This window comes from Elaeis guineensis, chromosome 6 (assembly GCF_000442705.2).
Source record: "Elaeis guineensis isolate ETL-2024a chromosome 6, EG11, whole genome shotgun sequence".
Classification (NCBI taxonomy): domain Eukaryota; kingdom Viridiplantae; phylum Streptophyta; class Magnoliopsida; order Arecales; family Arecaceae; genus Elaeis; species Elaeis guineensis.
Window position 1 is genome coordinate 81,319,665 of NC_025998.2, and position 14,262 is coordinate 81,333,926.

The window sequence follows — 14,262 nt, forward strand, 5'->3', positions numbered from 1 at the left end:
GGGCTAGCTAATTAGCAAGGGATGGGACCAAATTGGTCTGCAAAGGAGCAAGGGTTTCCACACGTGCTAGCATGCTTACCGAAACTCTGATTGAATCCAAAATTCCAATCAACCTTTTCAAAAGGGTCCTTGACCAATTTTTATATGTGTGTGACCTATTAGGTTTCACATCTAGCCAGCAGTAAGTTTGGATATAAGTTAACCAAATTTGATTAGATTTCAATCTAATCGATTTAGGTCCAATCGAGCTAACCCGAGTTCAGCAATTAGAATCCTTTCTAATTGGCGGTTGAATTAAACTCTTTAATTCAATCAAAAATTTACAAATCAAGATTAACATCTAGAAATATATCATGACTATCCAGAAGATATAGAATTTGATGAAAATACCAAATATACCCTTCAGTGGTAAATTACCGTGCAATTCAATCCTTCAATCATTCTTGCACCCTGAATATGTTCATGAGTATGGAATCATGTCAAACTCAAACATATATTCATATTGATTCTTAATTAATCAATGATGACTCCAATGAAAAAGCATTAGAAACTTTTTCTAATCTCCTTCCTGCTTTTAGCCAAAAGACTATTCTTAAGTCATCTAGGATTGAAAATACATAAGATGCGATCTTTTCTTATTAGGAGTGATTGATTTCATGTTAATCTACTCACAATCTTCATACATACTCCACCATATCCAGAACACTCCGCATATATCTTAATGTCATGTATGGGTATGAACCAAAATATGGATTCATGTGCAAAAGATTCTATGGTGGTCTCAGGTCTAAGGATCACTTGCACAACTCCCACTTAGAGAACCATCTTTGACATGCAAATAAGATTTTCATAAGATGTTCTCTTTCATCGAGTCAATTCAGTAGACTCATTTCTCAAATGAGCACCCACATCCTTATATTAGTGTCTCACACAAGTGGCTAGTTAGATCTGCCACCCTCTCTATTTAGCATACATAAGATGTACCAGTCTATCCGAAACATTGATCCCCGACTCAATGCTCCTACGATCAAAAATATTTAATATTAGAATTTTAGAATTTTAGGTCTCACTAGCATGATCAATTCATGTCTCCTAAAATCATTATCCTAATCTTTGGGATTCATCATAATCTTAGACATAATAAGATGTAGCTAATATGATGAATCAATACCTCAAATAATAATATATGTCATTTCATGAGTTGAAAAATTGTAAAGAAAGTCCCATCGCAACACACTTACAATTGGCTTATAGGGTACTTTTCATTCAATCTCCCACTTGCACTAAAGCCAATCGCCTTTGTATCTCATACAATCAAGATGGCGATCATATAGCTTCTATAGTATGGCCTTAGTGAATAGGTCTGCTATATTATTTTTTTTATCTACTCATTTAAGGATAACATCTTGTCTCTAACGAGATGAAAATGTCTGAGGATGTGCTTGGATCTATAATGAGACCTAGGTTCCTTATCTTGAATAACGGCTCTAGTGTTATTACTCTAGAGTGAAACCGGTCCTTAAATCTTAGGAATGACTCTTAAATTTATGATGAGTTTCTTCATCCAGACAGCTTCATTAATGGCTTCACTAGCAGCAACATACTCTGGCTCAGTAGTTGAGTCAGCTACTATCTGCTATTTGAAACTCTTCCAACTTACTGCCCCATCAATTAGGATAAACACATACCCTGATATTGACTTGCTATCATCTACTTTCCAATGATCCTTCCTTAGATCAGCCTGAAATCTACTAGCTATGCCCAAAGCATAAGCTACATCAGGCTTGGTACATAGCATGGTATACATAATTGATCCCACAGTCGAAGCATAAGGAATTTCATTCATCCTTTTCCTCTCTTCTGGTGTCTTAAGACATATTTTCTTAAAGAGACATATACCATAACTTACAGATAAGTAACCTTTCTTACTTGCCTCCATATTAAATCTCTTTAATATGAGGTCTATGTACTATGACTGGGATAAGCCTAACATCCTTTTAGATCTATCTTTATAGATCTTTATACCCAGTATATATAGGATGCTTCACCCTAGTCTTTTATGAAAAACTTATTTGATAGCCAAGTCTTGACCGATTGCATCATTGGGATATCATTCCCAATGAGCAGTATGTCACCAACATACAAAACCAAGAAGACAATAACACTCCCACTTGTCTTCTTATATACACATGGTTCATCCATATTTTTGATAAAGCCAAACTCTTTGACTGTCATATCAAATTGGATGTTCCAGCTCCTCAAAACCTGCTTTGATCCATAGATGGATCTTATTAGCCTGCATACTTGATTTGCTCTCCCACTTGAGATAAATCTCTGACGGAGTCATATAGACCTCTTCCTCTAGATTACTATTGAAAATCGATCTTGACATCCATCTGCCAGATTTCATAATCGTAGTATGCCGCTATAGCAAGCAAAATTTGGATAGACTTGAGCATAGCCACTGGTGAGAAGATTTCATCATAGTCAATTCCTTGTCTTTGACTGAAACCCTTCGCCACTAACCTAGTTTTATAGGTTTCTACTTGGCCATCTACTTCGATCTTCCTTTTGAAGACCCACTTGCACCCTATTGGGGTCACACCCTCAGGTGCATCAACCAAGGTCTGCACTTGGTTGGTATTCATCAAATCCATCTCAGATTTCATAGCTTCCAGCTATTTATCTGAGTTCCTACTCATGATAGCTTCTGAATAGATCAATAGATCAACATCCTGAATGATGTTGATAAAATTATTATTCTCAATGATAAAATTATATCTCAGAGATGCTTGACGCACTCTATCTGACCTTTGGAGAGGAAGTGTATATAGTGGATGTACCTCATCTTTGGGTACTTTTGATTGAGGATCTTCTTATGATCCAACCACTGCTATTTCTGGATTGGTTTGTAGATCATAAACTTTTATAAATTTAATATTCCTCCCACTGCCTCCTTCTTGGATAAATTCATATTTCAAGAAAGTGGCATGCCTACTAACAAACACCTTTTGTTTAGTAGGGTAGTTGAAATAATATCCATTAATTTTTTTAAGATACTCTACAAACCTACACTTGTCTGATCTAGCACTAAGCTTATATCCAAAAAATATTTTTGACATAAGTAGGACAGCCCTAAGTCTTAAGATATTTAAGATTAAGCTTCCTTCCATTTCATATCTCATATGGAGTGCTTGCAACAGACTTTGAAGGCATTCTGTTTAATATATATGTGGCAGTCTCTAGGGCATTATCCCTAGAAAGATATTGGAAGATCCATGAAGTATATCATAGACCGCATCATATCCATCACAGTACAATTTCTTCTTTCTGCTATACTATTTAACTGAGGCATATTAGGAGGGACTCATTCAGAGAGAATACCTTTACTTTTAAAATGATCAAGAAATTCAATGGGTATTCTCCTCCTCGATCAAATCAAAGAAGCTTAATACTTTTTTTCAGTTTATTTCTCGACCATACCTTGGTACTCCTTGAACTTATCAAAGGTTTCGAATTTATGTTTCATAAGATACACATATCTGAACCTTAATAAATCATCTGTAAAGATAGGAGTATCTTCTTCTGGCCTGAGTTGTTATCGATCCATATACATCTATATGTACTAAAGCTAACAACTCACTTATCCTCTCTCCATATCTAAAACATAGAGTCTTGGCCATCTTACCCATGAGACAAGATTTATAAGTTCTAATGATTCATAATCATTGGGGTCAAAGAATTCTTCTTTGTATAACTTATTTATCCTTGACTCATTAATATGACCAAGGCGACAATGCCAGGGATATGTGACATTCATATTTTCTCTCTTTCTTTTCATATTTCTTTCAATATAAAAAATATTTTTATTGAGTGCAAGAATTAAAAGATTGTTATCAATATAATCACTGCCATAAAATTCATTAGAAAAAAATGAAGCATTCATTTTTCATTAGCTTTATTTCATAACCTTATTTTAATAATAAAAGTATAGAAATAATATTTCTAATGACCTTTGGCATGTAATAACAGTCTTTTAATTCTAAAATTTTGCCCAAAGATAAATCAAGCATACAGGTTTCCACAACCTCTGTGCTAATGGACTTTCCACTTACGCCATAAAGTTCGAGGTTACCTCTTATTAAATCTTTGATATTCTGTAGTTGCAGTAATGAACTACAAAAGTGCAATCCACTGGTGGTATCCAATATCCAAATATTAGAGTCTGAATCACTCGATGAAAAATAGGTTTGTATCATATACATACCTTTTGGTGTTACACTTGCATCCTACTTCAATTTTACAAGATTATTCTTGCAATTATACTCTTAATTTTTAAATTTGCCATAAATAATATCCATATGGACATCGTTATCTTCTCATTATTACTGACCAAACTAGGATCAGAAATATCCAGAATATTGGAGTTCTTTTCTAATATAAACCTAATTTGTAAGTTCCTCAATCAATCCACATAGTTGTATCGGTCAATATAGTTTTATTTATGGTATCATGGAGTGAAAATAAAGAAGTCATAATGTAGACTTAAATCTATATAAAAATAATAGTATAAGCAGACCACTCATGTTTGACATGCATAACTAGATGAGAACTTTTAAACTAGTTATGTCTTCCACTATTTTATCGGATACCATAGCCCTCTCCTATGGTAAACGAGATATATTTTATATTAATCTTAGTGGGATTGAGACTCTAATTTCTTATAACGATCTTGTGTTAATACAACAAACTCTTATGAATTCATAGGTAGGAAACTCTTTCCAATTACATTTCATACAATTCTCAATATTTTATCTTGGCCTCTAAAATATTATTAGCCTTGTGTTAACACAACAAGCTATAATATTTTAGTTAAGATCTTTCATTTCAATACAGTCAAAATCGAATATAACTACTGTCCTTGTGTTAGCACAATAAAGCAGTATATCCAAAATTGCCGTAAGCATCTTTTATGCACTAGGATTATATTATATCAATCCTTATGACAAACCTTATGGTAATACAACAAACTAGCCATAGTTCATGATGTAACATTAACCTAGCATGAAAGAAGGCCCTTAGTAGTGTTTAAAATACTAAGCTACCTTCATTTAAGATTCGAACTAATCCAATTGGCCAGATCAGCAACGGAACCAATTAAATAACCACCGCACTTGAAACACTCCTTAGACACTAATTGATTAATCGATTCAAGAAAATAGGTCAGCTTCTGGTTCACAATACTATGACTTAATATGATTTTTATGAGGCCTTTAATGGTCTCAAATACATCCTAATTCAATCAGTCACAATGATGCACTATAATAGTTATATCTTAATAATCATAACAACTAATTATGGCATCTTATCATATCTCTAAGATATAGAAGCAGAATCATATAATATGATTATAACTAAACATCTCAAGCATATCATATATGCATGAAGTTCTAATAATATGCATGAATATAAAACTCTTTTTTTGCAGTTCTTCTTCTTGAAACATCACAGTGGTACCCCTACACGCCATAAGAGTACCCTATTGAATAGGAAGAGAGGATCTCTGAACCCTACTTGCTCTTATGACCGGATGATCTGGTGATGAACTTCAATTAGAGTACTAAGCTACTAAGAAAATTCTACACATACATCATGCATTTTATATTTAAAACATATCTCTAAGACATGCTAGGGTTTGAATGTTCAATCGAGTTCAACCCTTGACCCGACTTGAACCAAACAAAAACTCATGCTTGATCACAAACAAGACAATAATTTAATCTTTGATTACATAAATCAAGATAGGCTCTAATACCACTGTTGGGTTTCGATGGTGCAGTGGAAGGATTAGGTGTTTAAAATTTTCATTCAAAACACCCAATGCATCGGAAGCCCTAATGCCCAGAAACTCCTGACTATAATAATCAAAGCATAATAAATATAAATTAAGATAAAAAAAATATCTATAGTACTAATCTCAATTTTCATAAGGGGTCCAAGTTTTTGCCCTCTAATGGTGATCCACACAGAAATTGAACCAAAGATAGTGCTCCTTCTTCACCTTGCTTCAAGAGTTCTAGCCCCTAGAACTTGACTAGCCTCATACCAGTCAGGTTTCTTCAAGAACCTGACATCACCCTCTTAGAATCTCCTCTGAACTTTTGATTCTCCTTCTTTAAGATCCTTACAACCCTTGTTAGGATCAGATAAGGCTTTCTCTTAAATCCCAAAGTCTTGTCTTAAATCCCAAAGTCTTGTCCTAAAACTAAGATAGGTTGTAAGAAAGAAAGGAGAGCAACCGGAGAGAAATTGAAAACCCCTTCTTAATTCTTCGGATACCCAGTGCCCCAACCTATTTATAGCCACTAGAGGGATACCAAAAGAGAGGGACATGCCTTATCCAAAAGGCATATCTGATCTGATTATTAGAGATAAGAGTTCCTTCAAGCAGAAGAACTCTTATCCATGATACGTCGATCAGCACCCCGGTCTGTGCGCGTGCAACCAAATAAGGGATGTTTTCATATCTCTTCTCAAATCAGAAAAAACTTTAAAAATCCACATAGATTGGAGATTCAATCTAAATTCTAGAAAATCAAAAATGGTGATAAACTTCTCACAGAAGGATGCTATCCTCGCACCTCTTCATGCAAGTTTTGATCACCATGCGTGCAGACATCAGGATAAATTTATGACATCTGTTTGGCATTCAGATAAGTCTGAAAAAGTTTTAAAAAAATTATCAAAAATACATTATAAAATGTAGAATGTTATCACCAAAAATTGTTCCAATCTAAAAGTATTTGATAGGGAGAAGGACACTCCAAATCACGGAGAGACATGACACTTCTGCGCGTGCATGCGAGACATCCTTCTTTTTTCAATTCTTTTTCTTCTCCCAAAATTTTAGAAAAAATATATCTCATACTTTGAAATGTATACTAGAGGAGGAAGGTAATGTGAGCTATCACACATATTTTAATCCTATAAAAAATAATATTTTTTTCTTCTACATACACCAACACTTGTACGCAGAACCTGTTTTGCACCAAGAGTCTACCATAACTTGGACTCTTCATAATTGGTGTTAACATGGGATGTGGTGCCCCAATTTGGGCTACTTTTAGGTGATATGACCTGACCCAAATTTCTATCAAATTGGGCTAGCTAATTAGCAAGGGATGGGACCAAATTGGTCTCCAAAGGAGCAAGGGTTTCCACACGTGCTAGCATGCTTATCGAAACCCTGATTGAATCTAAAATTTTAATCAACCTTTTCAAAAGGATCCTTGGCCAATTTTTATATGTGTGTGACCCATTGGATTCCACATCCAGCTGGCAGTAAGTCTAGATATAAGTTGATCAAATTTTATGAGATTTCAATCTAATCGATTTAGGTCCAATCGAGCTAACCCGAGTTCAACAATTAGAATCTTTTCTAATTGGCGATCGAATTAAACTCTTTAATTCAATCAAAAATCTACAAGTCAAGATTAATATCTAGCAATATATCATGACTATCCAGAAGATGTAGAACTTGATAAAAATATCAAATATATCTTTCAGTGATAAATTATCATGTAATTCAATCCTTCAATCATCCATGCACCCTGAATATATTCATGAGTATGAAATCATGTCAAACTCAAACACATATTCATATCGATTCTTAATTAACCAATGATGACTCCAATGAAAAAGTATTAGAAACTCTTTCTAATCTCCTTCTTGCTTTTGGCCAAAAGACTTTTCTCGAATCATCTAGGATTGAGAATACACAGGATGCGATCCCCTCTTATTAGAAGTGATTAATTCTATGTTGACCTACTCACAACCTTCATACATACTCCACCATATCCAGAACACCCCATACATATCTTAATGCCATGCCTGGGTATGAACCAAAATATAAATTCATATGCACAAGATTCCATGGTGGTCTCAGGTCTAAGAATCACTTGCACAACTTCCACTTAGAGAACCATCTTTAACATGCAAATAAGGCTTCCATAAGATGTTCTCTTTCATCGAGTCAATTCAGTGGACTCATTTCTCAAATGAGCACCCACATCTTTGTATTAGTGTCTCATACAAGTGGCTAGTGAGATCTGCCACCCTCTCTATTTAGCATACATAGGATATACCAGTCTATCCAAAATATTGATTCCTGACTCAATGCTCCTACGATCAGAAATATTTAATATTAAGATTTTAGAATTTTAGGTCTCACTAGCATGATCAATTCATGTCTCATAAAATTATTATCCTAATCTTTGGGGTTCATCATAATCTTAGACATAATAAGATGCCGCTAATATGATGAATCAATACCTCAAATAATAATAAATATCATTTCATGAGTTGGAAACTTGTAAAGAAAGTTTCATCACAACATACTTGCGATTGGCTTATAGGGCACTTTTCTTTTAACCCAGGCATGATATTAAGACATATATGGGATGTTCTAGATATGGTAGAGTGTATATAAAGGTTATGAGTAGGTCAACATAGAATTGATCACTCCTAGTAAGAGAATATCGTATTCTGTGTATTATCATCCCTAGATAACTCAAAAAAAATCTTTTGGCCAAAAGCAGAAAAGGGATTAGAAAGAATTTTTAATGCTTCATCATTAGAGTCATCATTGGTTAAATCGAGAATCGATATAAATATATGTTTGAGTTTGATATAATTTTATACTCATAAACATATTTAGGGTGCAGGGACGATCGAATGATAGAATTGTACGGTAACTTACCACTGAAGGATATATTTGGTATTTTTATCAAATTTCACATCTTCTAGTAGTCATAATATATTGCTAGATATCAATCTTGACTTATAGGTTTGATCGAATTGAAGAGTTTAATTCGATTGTCAATTAGAAAGATTTCTAATTGTGGAACTCAGATTAGCTCGATTGAACCTAAATCGGATAGATTGAAATCTAATCAAAATTAATCAACTTGCATTTGGATCTACTGCTAGCTAGATGTAGAATTCAATAGGTCAAAAACATATAAAAATTAGCCAAGGACCCTTTTAATGAGATTGATTGAAATGTTAGATTCAATCAGGGTTCTCGGTAAGCATGCTAGCATATGTGGAAACCCTTGCTCCTTGGGAGATCAATTTGGTTTCATCCCTTTCAAATTACCTAGCCTAATTTGGTGTGTATTTGGGTCAGGTTGTGTTACCTAGAAGCAGCCCAAATTGGGGTGCCACATCTCAAATTAACACCATATATGAAGAGTCCAAATTGTGAAGGACTCTTAGCACAAAATATTTTCAGCGTGCATGTGTTGACATGAGTAGAAGGAAGAATCCTTCTGGCATGGGATTCAGATATGTGTGGTAGCCCTAATCACCCTCCATCTTTTGACATACATCTCAAAGTATGAGATGGATTTTTTTTAGATTATTTGGGGTGGAGATAAAATTGGAAAGAGGAAGGGCTCTCACACGCATGCATTGAAGCATCGCATTTCCTTATGCTTTGGAGAGTTTTTCTCCCAATCAAACTCATTCAAATTAGAACATATTTTTTTGATAATGTTTCATATTTGATTAGCTATTTTTGGTGATTTTTTTGGAATTTTTTCAGACTTATCTGGATACTTATCGATTGCCAAATGCATATCTTCACGCGCACATGATGATAAGGAACTCGCATGAAGAGGTGCGAGGATCACATCCTTCTATGTGATTTTTTATTTCTTATCAAGTTTTTTGAAATTAAAATGAGTCCCCTATCTACATTGATTTTTTTTGGATTTTTTTTGATTTGAGAAGGGTTGGAAAAATATCCCTTCTCTGGTCGCATGCATAGGTGAAGGTGCTGATCGACGTATCATTGATAAGAGTCCTTCTGCTTGAAGGAACTCTTATCTCTAATAATCAGATCAGATAGGCCTCTTGGATGAGGTGTGTCTCTCAATTTTGTCATCCATCTGGTGGCTATAAATAGGCCTGGGCACTAGGTGTCCGATGGATTTAGAAAACCTTTCCAATTTCTCTTTGTTGCTCTCCCTTCTTTCTTACAACCCATCTTAGTTTTAGGACAAGGCTTTGGGATTTATGGAAAAACCTTATCTACTCCAAAAAAAGATTAGAAAGATCCTAAAGAAGAGGAATCAGAAGTCTAGAGAAAGATCTAAGAGGATTGAGTTAGGTTCTTGGAGAAGCCTGACTGATACAGGGCTAATCGAGTTCTAGGAGCTAGAACTCTTGAAGCAAGGGGAAGGAGGAGTGCTGTCTTTGGTCTAATTTTTGTGTGGATCACTATTGAAGGACAGACAGTTGGATACCTTATAAAAGTTTGGATTAGTGTCACAGATATTTTTTTTATCCAAGTTTAATTCAATTATACTTTGATTGATATAGTCAAGGGTTTCTGGGCATTAGAGTTTTTGATATATCAGGTGTTTTGAATGAAAATTTTAAACACCTAACCCTTCTGCTACACCATCAAAACTCAATACATTGGAAAATAAATTGTCTGGTATATATAGCTTCTCTTGATCCATACAAACTAAAGAACAAGAGAAATAAGCAATCAGTTGCTTCGCAAGGTACTTATATGATAACTCCTTGTAATTTTTCTATTTGTGATACTACTACATGGGTATTGGATACCAAAAATCTGATTAATATTTGTAATTCATTGCAAAGACTATAGATCGTAAGAAATTTAGAAAAGAGGAGTGGTTCCTGAATATTGAAGATGGAAGTCTTATTCCAGTTCTAGCTTTAGGAACTATGCAGTTTATTTTGAGTCTAATAGTGTCATGTTAGATGAGTGTCATTATTATCCTTTCTTTTTTATGAATGTCATCTCTGTAGGCCTTTTGGTCAAAACTGATTTAGATTTTTAATAAAGAATGATTTTTGTGATATCATTGTGAATGATACTATAATTATGTGTGGATAATTAAAATATGATATATATATATATTATCACAGTCTGTTGGTGTAATGTATATATCAAACAAACATCCTAGGATAGATAATGTCAGTGATTACTATCTTTGACATTGTAGGCTAGATCATAGAACAAGAACAGGATAAATAGGTTGATCAAGGAGGGTGTCTTTGAAATTAATGATTGTGAATCATTATCCACTTGTGAATCCTATCTACTTAGTAAAATGATCAAGTCACCTTTTAAAGAAAAAGATGAACGAGCTAGTGATATTCTAGGTCAATACATAGCGATGTATGTGGACCCATAAATATAGACGTCAGAAGAGGATACTATTACTTCATTACATTTATAGATGACCTATCGAGGTATGGGCATGTCTACCTTGTGAAGCAAATCAAAAGTATTTGAAATATTCAAATGATTTCGTAATAAAGTAGAAAAATAGACTGAAAAGAGTATTAAAACTCTTCAGTCAGATTGAAGAGGTGAATACCTCATCAGTAATTTTTTGATATATCTAGATGAGAATATGATTCTCTTACAGTGGATCCCTCTTGGAACACCACAACAAAATCAGATGTCTGAAAGGAGGAATTAAATCATGTTAGATATAGTTTAGTCCATGATGGGGTTTGCAAATCTGTCAATCTTCTTTTGAAGATATGCTCTTGAAACTACCTGCTATGTTCTTAATAAGGTTTCAAGTAAATCTATCGATAAAACTCCATATTAAATATGGACAGGGCATAGGTCGGTGCTCTCACACCTTAGGGTTTGGAGGTGTCCAACTTATGTCAAGCATTGAAAGATAGATAAGCTTTAACCAAAGTTCGATAAATACTTCTTTGTACGATATCCAAAAGAAACTAAAGGGTACTACTTCTACCTCGCTGAAGAATAACAAGTATTCATCAGCAACAGGACAATCTTTTTGAAAAAAGAGTTTCTTGGAGAAGGAACTAATGCCAGCAAAATTGAGCTTGGTGAAGTTCATGAGGTAGAGGAATCGACATACACAATTGGATTTGATTAAAGAATCGAATCCGAAGCCTTTAGAGGCACCATTAAGGAGATCTGATAGAGTACCATATCAATTAGATAGATACTATATTTTCTTGATCTGAGATGATGATCCTATCGAACTAGATGAGAACGATGAGGATCCTGTTAGATATGTGTCCTAGATGCCAAATTGGCTGACACATTCCTATGATGATCGAAAGATTGAGTCCTTAAGCCCATGGCCATGGCAGAGTGAAATAATGGAAAAGAATTTTCCATTAAGGTTTCACATCGGACTTGGATCGATCGATTGATTCATATAACTGATGTTGGGTTTGATGAGTTCACCTTAACCCTAATTCAGTCGAGACTCATGATAGAAGAACTCAATCACACAGGTAGTTGCACTGAGAGGTTCGTCTTCATTTCTGATGGGTTGCCACCATATACTACTAGATGTCACTGGTAGATTTGGAAGCAATTAGAATGATCTTGATGATCGATCATTCTAATTATCTGAATCAGAAGAGTTCTGGTCCATCGAAAGGAGTTTCGATAATGTTGATGATGGGATCACGACATGTCTCATTACCATACAGAAATGAACCTAACTGAGTCACACAAATAAGAGCTAGGATTTGGATGTCATCAATTGAGCTAGCCCAGTTCAATTGATTTGGATTAGATCCAATTAGGTTTAAAAAAATCATGCTAGCACACAATTGAGCCTAACTTTCTCCTCGTGTAATCTTTTCTATCTCGACTGAGCCAAATATGATTTGACTCACCCAGAGAACCTTGAAAAGGTTTCTTACAGTCTGACTGGAGTCAGTCCAGCTCAAAAAGGATATGTCTTAATTCATGAGATGAATTTAAAACAACACCTGCTAATTCCTGTCACCTACTATTTCTGTTTTAGGACATTGGTCAAACGTTGACCTATGAACCTTGGACTGAAGGCCAAATGGCAAGAGGTCATTGGAGATTTTTTGTGGAGTGTCCACATGCTAAATTGGGCCTCAAAGTGGGTGCCATATTCAGATTGGGCGTGCGCCCAAGTGGATAAGGATAGAGTCCTATGAGATGAGGATTCTCATCCCTTGATCAACTTGGATAGTGGGGCGTCAATCTCACTGTGCTTATCTAGTGTTGGCACCAGCAATAGGAGAGATTGTGAGAATTCTTATCTGATATGATCAGATTATATCACTCCACTAATCAAAATTTTTTTAGAATTAATTAAAATTTTTTGATTGATCGAATGATGTGGCACTGCATGGCGCAGCAGGGTCTATTTAAACCCTATCTATGCCTAGGGCTTAGAGACTCTGCTCAATAACCAGCAAAAACCTGAATCCTCTTTACTTCTCTACACCCCCTTTGCTCCTCTCCCTCCTCTCTTCACGTCCGAGAGGTTGGGCATCCATCTGGTGCTTGTCCAAGGCGTGGTGACTCTTTGATTAGAAGGCTGCAGAGATTTGTTGAGAAGCTGCTACTCCAGCTTCAGAAGATCTTTTGAAGATCTTCCAGATCTGATCCAGATCTGATTTTTGGAGCAAAGATTTATGAGAAGAAGATGATCCAGATCCTACTCGAGTGGATAATGATAGAGGCCAAGCGACTGCATGGCTATTTTAGAACCTCGAGCATTGCTGCGATCATCTAAAGGGTAATCTCGTTACCCTAGAGGTATTTCTCTATTTCTCATGATTTTAGATTTAATTTTAGATTTAATATCAGATAATAAGAATTAGATCTAATAGATCTTAGATTTAAAATATTATAAGATAATTTTTTTGAAATATTCTACCCCAGATCTCATTAGATCTGGAATATCCTACAAGAAAAAAGCCAATTTTTCCTTCAACTGGTATCAGAGCCAGGTTGATGGCTCTATTTCAGATCTAATTTAGATCTAATTTTTATTTTTTTTTATTTAATATTGATATATTTTATATGTCACATCAGATGTGATAGGATTTGAAATCAAAAAAATTTAAAATTAAATCTAAGTAGATCTAACATGTATGAGATGCATGACTAGACTAGGAATAGTTTAATCTATGAATAGTCTTATAGTTTTATATTTTAATATGATTAAAATATAAATTAGATCTAATTTATTCTCTATTTTTTTGATATTATAAATATTATATTCAGATTAAAAAATAGAAAATAAAATTTAATTAATTCATAAGATTGATCTATTGCATGCCTAGACTAGTTGTAGAATTATTCTAGTAACTGTCTAGAATAGATTTCATATTGAATAGTTTAATTTAAATCTTAATTTTTAGATGTTATATATGATGTATCAGATCTAAAAGCATGCTAAT